Source organism: Planococcus citri, chromosome 3, assembly GCF_950023065.1.
Source record: "Planococcus citri chromosome 3, ihPlaCitr1.1, whole genome shotgun sequence".
Taxonomy (NCBI): Eukaryota; Metazoa; Arthropoda; class Insecta; order Hemiptera; family Pseudococcidae; genus Planococcus; species Planococcus citri.
Genome location: NC_088679.1, coordinates 78,891,871 through 78,908,078, shown reverse-complemented (window position 1 = coordinate 78,908,078; position 16,208 = coordinate 78,891,871). Strand labels below are relative to the sequence as shown.

General features: G+C 32.6%; 1 long non-coding RNA gene across 1 annotated transcript; it reads left to right on the top strand.

Annotated features, from left to right (window-relative positions):
- The first annotated feature begins 7,409 nt into the window (after positions 1-7,409).
- LOC135839528 (uncharacterized) lies at positions 7,410-14,478 on the top strand. The gene is made up of 3 exons (XR_010557612.1): positions 7,410-7,729; positions 13,913-14,076; positions 14,194-14,478. It is a non-coding gene; the product is annotated as an uncharacterized LOC135839528 (long non-coding RNA).
- Positions 14,479-16,208: the final 1,730 nt, after the last annotated feature.

Sequence of the window (16,208 nt, the reverse complement as noted above, 5' to 3'; positions counted from 1 at the left end):
TTATTTATTTTTTTTATGTTTATAATTACAAGATTATTACACCCGTAAAATGGGGGTTTTTAGATTTGGTGTGTGAGGTTGATGTTTTTTATTAGGGAAATAAATTTTTGCATTTCGGAGGGTTCGTCGGGGATAATAGAACGGTTTTCTTTCATCTTTAGTGAGAGTCTGTTTTGTTTTAGTTGAGAGGACAGTTGAATAGTATAATGTGAATTTCGAAAATATAGACACTTTGGCATTACTAAAAATGTTTCATAATTTCATTTTAAAAATTTTAAAAAAAAAGGTAAGTGAGTAGGTAACTGTTAAGAAAAACGTATTTTTATTTATCATTTTATTCCAACACGATCATTATTATTGTGTTTCAAAAATAAATTAAAATCATTTGAAAAATATGGTTAAAATTGCATCAGTCACCTGGTTTTTTTTTAACCAATTGGGTGCGTATTTTAAAAATGATATATTTTCAATCGAATTTGAAAAAAAAATTAAATCTTTAAAATTCAGAATGGGCTATCAAAAAGTTTTGAAATGAAATTCTGATGGATCAAAAATATTAGCAAAAAAATAAACAATAAGCATACGTATAGGATAGGTAGAGGTACCTAAATAAGTTTTGGAATTTTTTTTGGTGTTTTCAATTCTTAGATCTTAAAAGTTTGCTAGGAGCTAGGTTATGTTTCTTCATCGAGGTGATGAATTTTTCTGTTTCAGAGGGGTTGTCAGAAATGAAGGGAGAGCTTTCGTCTATATAATTTAAATTATTTCTTTTATAGCAAAAAACACGAGTAATTTTTTTTGACTCGAATGTGGGCAACCAGATTATTACACTCGCGAAGAGAGAGATTTAGATTTAAAAATTTTCCCTTGCAAAAAATGTATACCTACGTAAGAAAAACTATTTCGTCCATGCCATTGATTTCAAAAACAATTGAAAAATATAATTACGAACTCGCATACAGGGGAGGAAATTTATTACCAAAAATGAAGTTTCAAATCAAAAACGAAATTATGAACCAAGGATGATGTTAGGACACTCAAATTCAGTTCGGAATTGAAAATTGAGTTCAATCAAACTCAAAAATGAAGTTCAGGACCAAAGATGGAGTTTCTTTTAGCCAAAAATGGAACTTTAAATACAAAAAAAAATGAACAAAATTTGAGAATAAAAACGACGTTTGGAACCAAATACGAAGCTTAACCTCAAAAAATAATATTTGAAAACAAATACAAAAACGTGGTTTAGAGCCAAAAATGAAATTAATATGTATTCAAAAATATAAAGTTCGAAGCAAAATAGAAGTTTGAACTCAAAATTGAAGTTGAAACCCAAAAACATAATTATTTTTGAACCAAAAAATGACGTTCGAAAATAAAAATTGAGTTTGAAATCAAAAATGAAGTTTTAAAATTCCAAAATCAAAAATTTCGTTTTTTTTCATAAAAATTGGAAATTTTGTTGCGTTTTAGCTATAGATTTAGATTAATAATTGTTAAACTTCTCAATCACTTTATTAGTTTCATAATTACCAGACACGATGATCTCAAATTCCACTACCATAAAACCCCCCTTCCCCCATCATCAAGCTAATGAAAAATAATTCAATGGTAGTGTAGTACAGTAGGTACGAGTATTATTCAAGAAAAATAATTTTTCTTAAAAAATCACGTGAAATAAGTTGCCTACCAATATGCCGTAAATATACAAATTGTTCAAAAAAAGATGTGAAATAAATTGCATATTCAGTTTGCCGTAAATGGATATTACATAGGTACATAGCAACATTCTCAGTGAGACTAACTGGACTATGATGGTGTGAGAGGAGGGGTGTAACGTATCCCAAAGAAAACTAACAAGTAAGAGCTATCACGAAACTTCATCCTCGAATATACATACAGTATAATGTATTACTGGTGAAAATATCAAGTGAAAAATAAACCCCATGAAATAATGTGAAAAGGTCAAGTAACATAAAATCCAATAAAATGTGTAAGTAAGAAAACGAGACACGATACGTCAAATTAGCTAACATGAAACAGAAGCCAGATCGTCAGATGCCAAACGATTCGCGAGAAAATTACTTAAGTTACACGTATGTAAATTTCAAAATTCAAATAACGATTATTTAAAAACAAAGAACTTCAAACTTGAAAAAGAAAAGTAAAAAAGACCCAGTGAAGCGAGGGCAAAATCTCTCAAAATGTAAAATTCTAATTCTAAAAACGTCGACAAATGAGCCCTTTTCTACAAGATTTGTTCAAAATTCCAGAAAAAGAGGGAAAAATTGAAGATTTGAAAAAGTCTTATTGAAAAATGAAACAGGACTTTATTTGGATAAAATTGTTGATGAAAATCGAGTTGTGTATTATATGTACTCGACCTGTTTAAAGAGTTTATCCACATTTGAGTCTTTTTTGGGAGAGGGGACACCTCAAGAGTGGTTTTTTGACCAGATTTTTTCAAAATTAAAAAATCCAAAAAATCAAAAGATAATCTTTTGTGAGAAAACTTTTAAAATTTGCGCGAATCGCTGTATTTCTTCAAGAACTAACCCCCGGAGCGCAAATTCTACCATTTCCAGCCGTTTTGGAGCGAGAGTGACACCTCAAAAAAGCACTTTTGAGGTGTCATGTCACACTCAAAATCGGCTCAAATGTGGATAAACTCGTTAAACAGGTCGAGTATAATACACAACTTGATTTTTAGCTGTCCAACTGCATATTCACGCCTTCTGGAGCAAATCCAAAATTCTGGAGAAATTGAAAAATCACACAGGAGGCTCCAGAATGACGGGAAATTGTGGAATTTGGATTTGGGAGGTTAGTTTTGGACAAAATTATTGAGCGATTCGCGTGAATTTCGAAAATTTCCTCCCAAACGGTTATCTTTTGTTTTTTTGGAATTTTTAATTTTGAAAAAAGCTGGTCAAAAAACTACTATTGAGGTGTCACTCTCAAAATCGGTTTAAATGCACGTGGATAAACTCGTTAAACAGGCCGAGTGTAATTTACAATTCGATTTTTAACTGTCCAACTTCATATTCACGCCTTCTGGAGCAAATTCAAAATTCTGGAGAAATTGAAAAATCGCACTGGAGGCTCCAGAATTGCTGGAAATGGTAAAATTTAAATCTGAGTAATTAACATTAGTTTTGGGACTTGTTTTGACTATTTTTACTGATCAAGTAGGGGAGAGGGAGGATGTTCTGGACAAAAAAGTTTGAACCCGATTTGTGACTCCCAGTAATGTGGAAAAAATTGATCAAGTGCGGCAAACGATTCCTTTGGGTGACACATACCACATATATTTTTTGCAAATTTTTAAATACAAAACTGGTGGAGTAATTCAACTTTGAAAATTTCGATGTTTTTGTCCAGAACATAACTTTGGGTGCCATGTTCTGGACGCAAGGGTGCCATGTTCTGGACAGCATACAAATTGTACCTAAAATCAACGATGTGGTATTCTAATCAAAGGAAAAACGATTGAAATTTATTAAAAAACAGTTTATGCGTTTATTCAGAACATTTAGGGCATTCTACAACCTCTTGGTCATTTTTTGAAAATCCGAGGCAAACATCATGCAAAAAAAAAAAAAAAAAATGACACATTTCGAAAAAGGACGCATATCCACGCAAAACCAAGCTTCCTTTCTTTCTAGGCCAGTTTTCCAATCTTTCATGCATTTCTTCAGTTTCTGAGACAATGTAGGTATTCCATACATGTAATATAACCCAAGTGTCCAGAACATCACACCCCCTCATTTTGGAATCAATCGGAAATATTACGAGTTGAAAGCGTTCTAGGATGAATATCACCAATTCACGTTATAAAGTAAGGTTCACTACTTTCATAATTGCCTGCAGTTTTTTCTCCCGTCGTTTCTTCTTTTCAAAATATTGAAAACTAAAAAAAGTTGTTGGCGAAAAAATCACACACGTTTTAAACAAAGTCACATATTTTTTTGATAAGAACTGCCAGGGGAATGTTTGTCAGTGCAAACGCATGTAGTATCACAATGCCACGTACTTTTATGAAAAAATAATTTTTAGGCACAGTCAAAGTGGTCAAACTAGATTTCGTCCAGAACATCACCCTGTCCAGAACATCCTCCTTCTCCCCTACGTACTTTTTTTTAAAAAAGTATAAATCGCCAAAAACAGTTACGTAATTTTGGATTTTCAAAAATTCGCCAAAAATCGAAAAATGAACTTGGGCAGCTGAAAATGTGGTTTTGGGGGTTTTAGACTATGCTCTTTCCAAAAATCGCGGTCCTGTTCAAATTGGAATGTGACACCTCAAGAGGTTCCCTTGTTAGGTAGTAGTTACCTATACTTAAAGAGACCAAGCACGAGCTCTGAGCGAGAGCAAAAGCTTGTTTTGAGAAGTAAAGTTTTTCAGGTAAAAAAAGTGTTTTTTTGGCGCAACATTTCTTTAAAAATTTGAACGATATATTTTTAAAAAATTCAATTTGAAAGAAAAAACACAGGAATCCAAATGCAGGGACGAAGCGAAGGGGGGCTAAGGGGGCAACCTGCACCCCAGTGTTTCGCGAAAGTTAGGAAAAGTTGGGAAATTGTGAGAAATACAAGAAAGTTGGGAAAATACAAAAATTCCGACAATAAGTATTTTAGTTTTGGAGTTTTCAAAAATATTAAAATTTTTTACAATCATCAAAGTTAAAAACTTTCCCAACTCTTGAAGCTAAAACCAGTTTCCAAATCTGATTTTCGCCCAACTAAAATTCGCATTTTTTCAACAAATTTTGCCCTCGCTTCGCTCGGGCCAATTTGTTTTTTTTTCACGCTTAAAATTTCAAGAAACTATTGATAAATTTCTTACAAAAGTTGAGATTAGAAAAACCGAATTTTTTCATTAAATTTGATATCGTTCTACTTTTTGAATAACAATTATTCCAAAGCTTTTGGCTTTGATTTTCTCGGGCCAATTTGATTCTCTTCTACTAAGTTACAATTTCAAGAAACGTACCTATGCTTGAATTTGAAAAAAATTCAGACCAGAAAAACTGGATTCTTTTATTAAAATTTGATGTTCTACTTTTCCATATTTTCAAGTCACATATTTTCCAAAACTTCTGCCATTGCTTCACTCGGGCCAATTTAGTTCTTTTTTTCACACTAAGAATTTCACAAAACCATTGATAAAATTAAAAGAAAGTTGTGATCAGAAAAACCGACTTTGCGAACTACAAACTTTTTAAAGCTTCGGCCTCGCTTCGCTGTTCGCTCGGCCCAAATTGATTCTCATCTGCAAAGTTACAATATTTTAAAAAATCTATGATTGAATTTGAAAAATGTTGAAATTAGAAAAACCGAATTCTTTCATTAAAATTGGTGTTGTTCTACTTTTTAAATCATAAATTTTCCAAAACTTTTCCCCTCGCTTCACTCGATCGGGCCATTTCAAAATGTTCCTTTAAAAAATGTTAAGAATATGAAAATTAAACAGAAATATTCCAGAATCTCATAATATTCAAAGCTTATAAAAAATGCAAAGTTTTCATTTCTTTCGGAACAGAAACACTAGCTTTTCAAAATTTTTTAATACCAGAGTGTCAGCACGTTAAAATTTTGATTATAGTCGGGAAAGTTACAATTTTTTGGTTACAAAAATGTCGTAACACAATCCCCTCACTACTTGTAACTTAAATTAGTCGGGGGGCCCGCATAAGGATCACATGCACCCCCCTGCCAATTCTCCGGGACAACTTTTTTCTTAAAGGGGAAGTCCTAAGGAACATTTCTAGCCCTTGTCCTCAAAAAAAAAAGTGGCCCTACTTACAAAATGGCGGCCATTTTGATTGACAGGTCAGCCGAAATCGCAGGTTTTGCGTTCCAACATAGGACTTTCACGGAATTTTTTAAACCGTACAAAGGTAGATCGAAAGAGCAGGCAAAAATTCATCACCTGTCAAAATTTCAAGTGTTAAAGTGCCTTTTTCGATTTTTGGTGAATTTTCAAAAATCAAATGTTGGCCAAAATGTGAGAAAAAAACAAAATTTTACCAAATTGACCTAGAAATCTGAAATTTGAGATATGTCCTATTTTCGACCTGCAAAATCGATTGGAAACTGTTTCAAACCGTTTTGAGCAGTTCTGGAGCATCCAGCAGATTTTTGAAACTCGAAATTCTCTCAAAATTTCATCAAAATATGAAGTTGGAAAGCCGAAATTCATTCTGCAAACTAATTTTAATACGCTATGAAGTCGACTGCAGGTAATTTTCAAGTCGTTTCGGAGCCTCCAGCAATTTTTTGAAAATTACTGGAGCGTCCAGTAGATTTTTGAAACTTGAAATTTCTCCAAAATTTCATCAAAATAAGGTTAGCAAGCTGAAAGCTGAAATTAACTCTGCACTTCAATTTTAACACCTTCTGAAAACGACTTCAGGCGAGTTGAAGTAATTTTGGAGCCACCAGTGACTTTTTGAAAAGTTTCAACGCGTTTTTAAAAGAATTGAAATTTCGAAAAAGTAGCTGGAAGTTTCAAAACCACTTGAAACCACCATGCAGTCGACTTCATATTGTATTGAAATTAGTTTGCAGAGTAAATTTCGACTTGCTAACCCTATTTGATGAAATTTTGGGGAAATTTCAAGTTTCAAAAATCTACTGGACGCTCCAGTAATTTTCAAAAAATTGCCGGAGGCTCCAAAACGACTTGAAAATCACCTGCAGTCGACTTCATAGCGTATTGAAATTAGTTTGCAGAATGAATTTCGGCTTTCCAACTCCATTTGATGAAATTTTGAGAGAATTTCGAGTTTCAAAAATCTGCTGGAGGCTCCAGAACTGCTCAAAACGGTTTGAAACAGTTCCCAATCGATTTGGCAGGTCGAAAATAGGACATATCTCAAATTTCAGATTTCTAGGTCAATTTGGTAAAATTTTGATTTTTTTCTCACATTTTGGCCAACATTTGATTTTTGAAAATTCACCAAAAATCGAAAAAGGCACTTTAGCACTTGAAATTTTGACAGGTGATGAATTTTTGCCTGCTCTTTCGATCTACCTTTGTACGGTTTAAAAAATTCCGTGAAAGTCCTATGTTGAAACGCAAAACCTGCGATTTCGGCTGACCTGTCGATCAAAATGGCCGCCATTTTGTAGGGCCACTTTTTTTTTTGAGGACAAGGGCTAGAAATGTTCCTTAGGACTTCCCCTTTAAGAAAAAAGTTGTCCCGGAGAATCGGCAGGGGGGTCTCTTTTTTCATTCAACTTGGGAATTTTCAATCGAATAAGTTGGGAATTTTCAGTCAAATTAGTTGGGAATCTTAGGATCTTTGCCCCCCCCCCCCATCAAAATGTATTTTGAATCAACACTCCCCCACAAAATCGGGTCACGAAAAATTATAATTACCCGAACGAAAAATAAACACGAAAACGAAAGTGATAACGATGACACGATAACGTAATTGAAACAACGACGTACGTAAAATCTCCAGATTTTTACCAAAAAACAGTAATGAAAATGGTATAAACTGTCACTTATTAATTTAAATAAACTTTTCACTCTTTGTTCGTGACGTAGATTATGCATTTATAGTATCAATAAACAAATCGCTAATTCAATTTTTCCGAAAACGAACTCGAATAAGTAAATCTAATATCACCGTCAACATAATACCTAGACCTACGTGCAAAAATAAATCGCTCGGAACAACACAACAATATTGAAGATTTGATCATAAGTTTATCTACATACATTGTAAGTACCTAGCTACCTACCTATGTACAGTATAAACACACGAACTGAAATGATTTGGATCCATAATGATTCATAGAAACTTTAATTTCAAACAATATGATCGTCAAGAGAAAACATTCCAAAGACATCTTTTACTAATGATACTAGCGTAAACTAAACTACGTATATCCCATCTATTATTGTTCGACTTTTAATAAGTTATCATGAATGTTAATCGTATTTGTTTTCTAAATTGTATACCACATCAGTGACATGAAGATGAGAAGACATCGCAGACCAAAAACGCATCATCGTGCTTCACTTGGACCGCATAATACTATTTTTAACATAACTCTCACTTCCTAAACCTACTGTTTTATTTAAATTTGGACCCATCGCAACAAACAAATCGCATAATCTGTCAAAAACCCATCCAACGTTACCAAACACCTGAACTTTTGAAGCAAGTCTAGTCACAACTGAATCAACAACCATCAAATCTTTTCCGAAATCAATGTTACTCTCACCGAACCGCGAACTAACCCGAGTTGGTTTATCATCGCCAAGAACATCGCTATAGTGAACGTACCATCATAATTTAAATCACTATAGTTTTAGTATTCATTTCAATCAACAGTTTTCCGTTCCTCATCCCTTAATTGCTTCCACGATGGAATTCACGAAGGAATTTGTAACCTGACCGTAACATATTACGTACAATAGTTACCTATGCCAATTTTCTAACCTATGTAAGTACTTGAGAAAGACTCGAGGTTTAGAAAAAAAATGGAATTCGCATGAAAACACTAGAGAAAACGAATAAAATTCATTCAAATAAGAGTAACGTAGACGCCTACGGTTTCGTCGTCGAACACACCGGAACTCGAATCGACTCGCGAAGAAATCACATAATACCGGTACCTACCACACAGACAGAGGGTACGTAAACACGAATAATAATTACGTGCGTAAATTTTGAATAAAAAAATAACACGAGATTAAGAACAAAACTTTGAAATTAGCTCAATGAACGAGAGTACACGAATGAAAATTCACTCGAGTTACCGAGTAGGAATAAGGAATAACGTACAATTTCACCGTCAGACACACCGGAACACCGAACGATCCGTTAAAAAAGCACATAGACGAACAGAAGAATTACCTATGCAGATAATATATCTACCGGAACACGAATATTAATAAACGATACGAGATTACAAAACACAACTTGTAGGTAGAATTTGATCGAATATGAGAAAAGAAAACGCGAAGGAAATTCACTCCATGAGTAGTCGGGTAGGATCGTGTGTGATTTCGTCGACGCAGGAAATTTAGAAGAATAAAAAACGAACAACACGAACGAAATTCATACATTGAAAATTGAAATACCTACCATAAACGGATATTTAAAACACATTTGAGTAATAATCAAGTAAAGTACTCACCGATTAACCGAAGAAAATCTGTACATAATCATGATGAATCAGCTTTCAACCGGTAGACTACTGGGCGCCGGAAAACACGTAGACAGCATCGAATACATCACAAGAACGCCGTCAAAAACTACCGGAAAACGAAACACGCGAAAATATTACGTAGGTCACCGTGACTTAAGTAAATCAAATCACCACAAATCACTTTCTAAGCATAGTTACGTATAAGATCCGATGAAATTTACGAGAATAAATTCGCGAGAAATAAACCGTCGAAGCTGCAAACGAATACACGCACTTCTTCAATAAAAAAACACCGTTAAAGAGAAAATATCGAACCTTATATACTTTTGTTCACTTCGAGGCACTGAACTGCACAAAATTATCCAAAAATATTAACAAAATATCGCGTTTAATTCGAATAATTAACGGAAACGTACTTACGATCGAGTCACGACAAGAAAAGCTCAACTAAACAAATAGTCGTTATAGGTATCGTAACGGTCAACGGCTCGATCAGGATTACAAAAACATAGTTCGGAGAAAACAACACGTTCGCGAAGAAATTACCGAATAATCGAACGTAATAATATTTAAAATCGAATCTACGAAACATTTTAATAAATATAAACGCGAAAATACCGTATTAATTAATAAAATTTAAGTACATATTGAGCGCAACGTAAGAGTGTTTTCCCAACGACTGAAATAAAATGGCGGAGTACTACAAAACGCGTAACTGCGTTGAGCCGCGGGTGCGCACGGCGCGGGGAGTTTGATGAAGTAAACAGAAATTAAAATCGTACGGAAACTTTCGTTTTTCATTCTTTTTCAGCTAGAAATGGAAATTGATCGTAGTAAATGAATAATTTAGAATTGTTTATGGAAATGGGAAATGCATTTTCAGCTTTTGCATCATGATTATGGAAAGAATAAGTATGTTTTTAAGGCGGTTTGAGGAATAAAATTCTAGTCTTTTCCTTAGCGTTACCTTAATGCCAAATCCGAGTATGTCCAAGAACGTGAATTTTTCAGGAGAGGAAATTGAAAGTTTGAAAGATGATAAAAACAAATGGAGGGGATATAGAGTAGTAAAATTTTGAAGTATGATAGCTCAATCTCTTATGAAGAGATTGTCTGAGCTACATTTGTAAAATTTCTCAATTTAGTACCTGTAATTAAATGTTTTTCAAGCGGTGATGGACATACTCGGGTTTTGATTCTATATGCCACATGTTGTTAAGAATTGAAATCCGAGTATGTCCCAAATTTCTTATGAATTTCCGGTATCTGTTTAGGTTTTAAATTAAGTTGATGATAATTTAGTTAACCATTAATCCAAATAGTGTTTGGTAACCTGTCTCCTACAAATACTAGAGCCTAGAACAACACAACTGCGGACATACGCAATTTTCCTTCCTCCGTTGTAAAGTAAACAGTAACAGAACGTAAGTTTGCATATAATTTTTCATGTAAAAAATCAAATTTTTTCGTTTGTTCGCGGGTTTGGGTGAACTGTTATGCAGTCTTAAATTAAAGACAATGAAATTCCTATTCGATTGGCGTTGAATTTTTATCATTTCGCGTAAAAATAACGATTTTATGAGTACTTCTATTTTACTGATTTTTGCATACTACGTACGTCATAAATGGACATACTCGATGTTTAAAATTTATTTAAATTCAATTTTTTTACATTTTCATAATAATTATAAGGCAGGGCCTATTCTAAGGTTTTTTTGGAGCTACACAATACTGACTGAAATTTTTTGAGATTCGTTTCAAAGGATATCTTCTCCCCCCCCCCAAAAAAGAAAAAAATTAATGCAAACTTTTCATATTTTTTTGAAAAAGAAAACTTCTTACTTAAAAAAATATGTGATGTTTTATTTTGAAAAATTATTAAATTTTCGAAAGTTTTTGCCCTAGCTTCGCTCGGGTCTTTAGACTGTTGTTTCTATTTTTGAAATTACATAATATAATTTCCTGAAAACTATTGTTAGGATTTTTAAATGTTGGAGCTATGAAAATCAACTTTTTGCATCAGCCATTTTCCTTTTTGAATTTGTCAATTTTTTAAATTATTCTATTGTACAATTTTTTAAAAATTTTCAACAATGAAACATTACCTTCAGAAATTTAATAGACATAACCCAATCAGTACACGGTTGGTATGGGTGCGAAATAACGAAACGTCAAAAAATTATTCTATGTAACTCAGAATAGCGAAAAAAAGTGCTAGGATTCATTCAAAAATACCAAAAAGCTTGAAATTTAACGTTGAAACTTCTTGAAAATAATGATGGGTACTTTACAAATTGTGAGTTTTCTTGGTAAATCTTTTACTCTCACTTCACTCGGGAAGAATTGAAAATTTTCCAAAAATTATATCCTGTCCTCTTTAAATTTTGTTTTCACAGACCAAAAGCCGAAGAAAATCCACAAAAAATATGTAATAAGAAAAAAGGTGCGAATTTTTGATTTTTGATCTTACTTCACGAACCTTGCAATGGAACAATTCAAATTTGTTTTGATTCTAGGTAGCATCGTATGTATTTTGAAAATTTAAATTATTCAACATTTTTGCTTCCAACTCCTGGCTAAATGGTTCGAAAAATCCGTGGAAGGGGGTTACCTGGGGTAAAAAGTTGAGAAAATCTGGCGAAAAAAGTTGCAAATATTTCAGTCTTACCTCCTTCCCTTGGAGCCCTGTAACTAAAATCAACTCCCATGAACTAACTTTTGTAATTTCTAGCCATTTAGCCATTCTGGAACTTCCAGCGCGATTTTTGATCCCCCCAGAAATATAATTTCAAAATTTCTCTTACGAAATGTGTGGAAATCAATTTGGGCAGCTAAAAATTGTGGTCCATTTTCGGGTCTATTCAACAAGTTTGTCCACATTTAATTTGATTTTCAGGCAAGCACATCAAGGACATTTTTTTCAACCAGTACTCTCCACTAATCAATCATTAAAAAAAAGATTTGTTAAAAAAACGTACCGTGTGTGACTGTCTGAAAATCAGATCAAATTTGGATAAACTCCTTTAATATGTAGATCAAAAATAAGCTGGTTTTTAACTCTTCAGCTCTTCAAATTTTTTAAAAATGTTTTTAAAATAACGACGGATCGACATTATTGTAAAACTTGAAATAGGTAATAGACATACGTTTCCCCAAGATTTCTTCAAAAAAGCCTCAAAAGTTTTTTTTCTCCACAGAAATAGCTCATTAACAGTAGGAAGAGCGTTACGAAATTGTCTATGGATTTGTTTTTTTATCATTAGAAGTGAAAAGAACTGGCCCATAAAAAAATTTCACATAACTCATGGCAATCATTAGGTTTTTTCTGAAAAAAAATGGGGGTCCTCCTGAAAATTTTTTGGAACCCTCAAAGATTCCGCAATAGCACATTTCTATCCGCTGGGCGCCACTGCTGTTTAGTAATTTTTTCTACTACATTTATGTATCTACCTTTTACCTGATGATTTGTTTGATAGCATTGTGCAGTTGTTTTTGTAGTGTACCTTTCACACTAAAGTTACATGGCTCCCAAATTCGTTTTTTTTGAATTTGATTGATAACTGTTGTAGTTCATTATTTTATAACCTAGTAATTTTTTTAAAATTTGGATTCTGAATAATTTTTTTCCAACTGCACAATTTTTTTTCCAACTGCACATCGATTTTTTGGAGCTACACAATATTGTTGAAACTACACGTTAGAATAGGCACTGTTATAAGGGTTATTATTTATTTCACTAGATTCGGCTGAGCATCAGCTTTCCAGTGATACCAAAATCAAAAAATCGAAAATTTTGGACATACTCGGATTTGGCATTAAGGTAACGTTATCAGTAGGTCTAGGTACGTACTGCAGAAGTGCAGATTCTGTAGAATAAGCACATAAATTATCGTTCCTAATCCAGCGTTTTAATATTCAATATGAATAAATTAAAATTTAGATCATCGATTAACAACATGAATGATGAAATTCTTGCATAAGTATAGGTACTTTCAAGTTCTAATATCTATAAGTATAAAGACGTAGCTAATCACCATCGTCTTGAATACTTACCTAAATGAAATCTTTCATATTGTCCGTATAGAAAAATTAGAAGATGGATGATTAGGAATCGTTTTAATTTTTTTTAAAAAAGTGAGAAGATAAAATTTCGGTCGCAACTTTACACGAATAATACTTAGATAAGCATTATAGTTAATAATCAAAACGAGAGAAAATCTGCAACTGTTTCGTTATAATTATTTCGAAATCTAAGTATATTATTCGCTTTTCGAAACAATTATGGTGAAAAGAAAAGATGTCACATATTTTCTTATTCATTTAGAGAAGTAGGTAGCCTTACCTGGAAGAAAATGCTCTCATGCCTTTCAGTCTTTCATATTTACCTGCATACATATTTCAAAACAGATAAATACTTATACTTATGCAGTAGAAGATGATAAAAGCTCAAACTCAACTATTGTAATCCAATCTAACATTCGAATTAATGGGATTTCCGAATGCTTAGTCGAAATTTAGCAATATTTTTTCAAACAAATTGAGAAATTTACATTTGAATCACACTATTTTGGGTAAAATTCTGAGATTTTACTTCGTTGAAATTGTGAAAACATAATTTTAACGTTTTTTAATCAGTGTTCAACTGAAAATTTTGCAGGTTATTGCGACGAAAAAAATAGTTCAAAATCAAAAAAATGTCTTAAATCTGGATTTCAATTAATTTTTTTAATTTTTTTTTTCGTTTCAGTTACCATGGCAGAGAGAAATCCAGAAGAGCTCCAACCATCAGAGATTTCGAGACTAAGAGCTGAATTAGCTGATCTGAGGGTTGGCATGCAAAATTTGAAAGATAAAATAGCTCTGTTCCGTGGCGAAATAGCCCTTTCAGACAGTAGGGATCTAAATTTAGAGGTAAGTTTTTTGCACATAAATATGGTAGTTAATAGGTAATATAACTTCACAGAATATATGGATATAGGTACAATTTTATTAAAAACGGCAAAATTAATGACTTATTGTGTCGACTAGGTGTATGAATATTTTCCCTCTGAGAACTCCAATGCTGGTCCCTTGAAGTTGAGCCGCTCAATGATTAATAAAAGGTTGAAAAAATATGGACTCGTTATATGCAAGAATATTGAATCGTCTAAATCCAGATTTGGGAGAGAGAATTAGACTCTCCACTCCAGTTTATAGCCGCAGATGTCCCCGCTCCATTACAGTTCCATTTGAATCGAGATGCGGCTGTTACCCACGGAAAATGAATTCTGTAAATAAACATAAAATTCTCTATTAAATTTTTATCAAAGTTCATATGATTTCATTTACTTGAATAACATTCTATCAAACTCATAACTTTTTGTTTTAAAAAATGATATTTGATTAGTAATAATGTTTTAATCAACGTTAAAATGTAATTTGAGCTTTAAATGCAAAGTAGCGCGTGGTAAATGTTATCAAAATAGTGAAAAAAAACGTTGAAAATTTTTTTCTGCCTGTGAGGAGATTCAAACCCTCAACCTCCGAGTTCTAGATCTGTTCTCTTAACCAGGACACCACCCTGTTCCATTCCATAAGGGATATGGTATTAAAGAAATATATATTCTCCTTCCCACTCTCTGGACTTGAGAAATTTTTGGAAATGTTGAATGAAATTTGATAAAATGAGGTTGAGGTTGATTAAGTTCGATCAAACTTGATCAAGATGAATATGTTGTACGTCATACAGAAATTATTTTCATCTTTCATGTCCGTATAGAAAAAATTTCAGATAGATAATTAGATACCTACGTTTTAATTTTTTAAAAAGAGGGTGAGATGAGAAAATTTCGGTCACAACAATACATATGTAGGTACTTGGTTAACGATCAAAACGAAGACAAAATCTACTAATGTTTCGTTAATTATTTCGAAATCTACCTATATATTCGCTTTTTGAAACAATTATGGTGAAAAGAAAAGGTGTCACATATTTTCTTACCGGTATTCATATAGAACTATAGTCTTTCTGCATATTTACATATTTCAAACCAGATAAATATATACAGTAGAAGATGATAAACGCTCGAACTCAATTACGTAATCCAATCTAACATTCAAATTAATAGAATTTCTGAATGCTTCGTCGAAATTTAGCATTCGTTTTTAATAATTTTAATGCTTTTTTTGAGTATTTTAAAAACATGTTACTGCATTTTCCACTCTTTTTGTGCACTTTTGGCAAATTTATCTAGAATTTCATTTAACAGTCATTTTTCGTAATTTAGTTGGTGTTAGAGGAGGGAGTTGGAGCACTTCGAAAGCTTCTTGATTTTTACAGAAATTGTATCACTCGAATTTAGTTCCTAGTGATTTTTTTCTAAATGCAGTTTTGATTTTGACAATTTCTTCGCAATTTTAATTTTTAACTTGTTTTTGAACACCTTTTCATGCCTTTTTGGCAATTTTTTTTAAATTTCATCCTTTTTGGCGATGTTTGTTGTTTTGGTTATTTTTATAGCATTTAAAAATATTTTCTACACTTTTGTAAGTTTTGTATGCGTTTTTGACAAATTTTACTGAGATCACTTTATTGTTTCGTCATTCGTCCTGCGATCGTGTTTTAATTTTTATGGTGTATTTTTGGCAGTTTCCATGTTATTTCAACACCTTTTTATCGCTTTTTCACGTATTTCGCGCAATTTTAATAGAACTTGAAGCAGTTTTTGATATAATTATCAGTAATGCCATTGCTTTTTTGAGTAATTCTGCAACATTTTGAATTTTTTCAACACTATTTCGTGCACTTCTGTCCAATTTCAAAATTGTATCCTTATAGGGATTGATAATTTTCAGTAATTAAAAAAAAAAAATGCAAGGAATAGACTTACCTATTGGGTTGATAAATCATTTTTTTTCTGTGTGATTAATTTCGCACCTGAATTGATTAAGTACCTACGTATGGTATGCGTAATTCATTAAATGTAGGAATGGATGAAGAATAATTGAAGATCTTCGAGTACCTATACTGGAAATTGTAATAAAATGAAGTTGTCAGAGTCCGT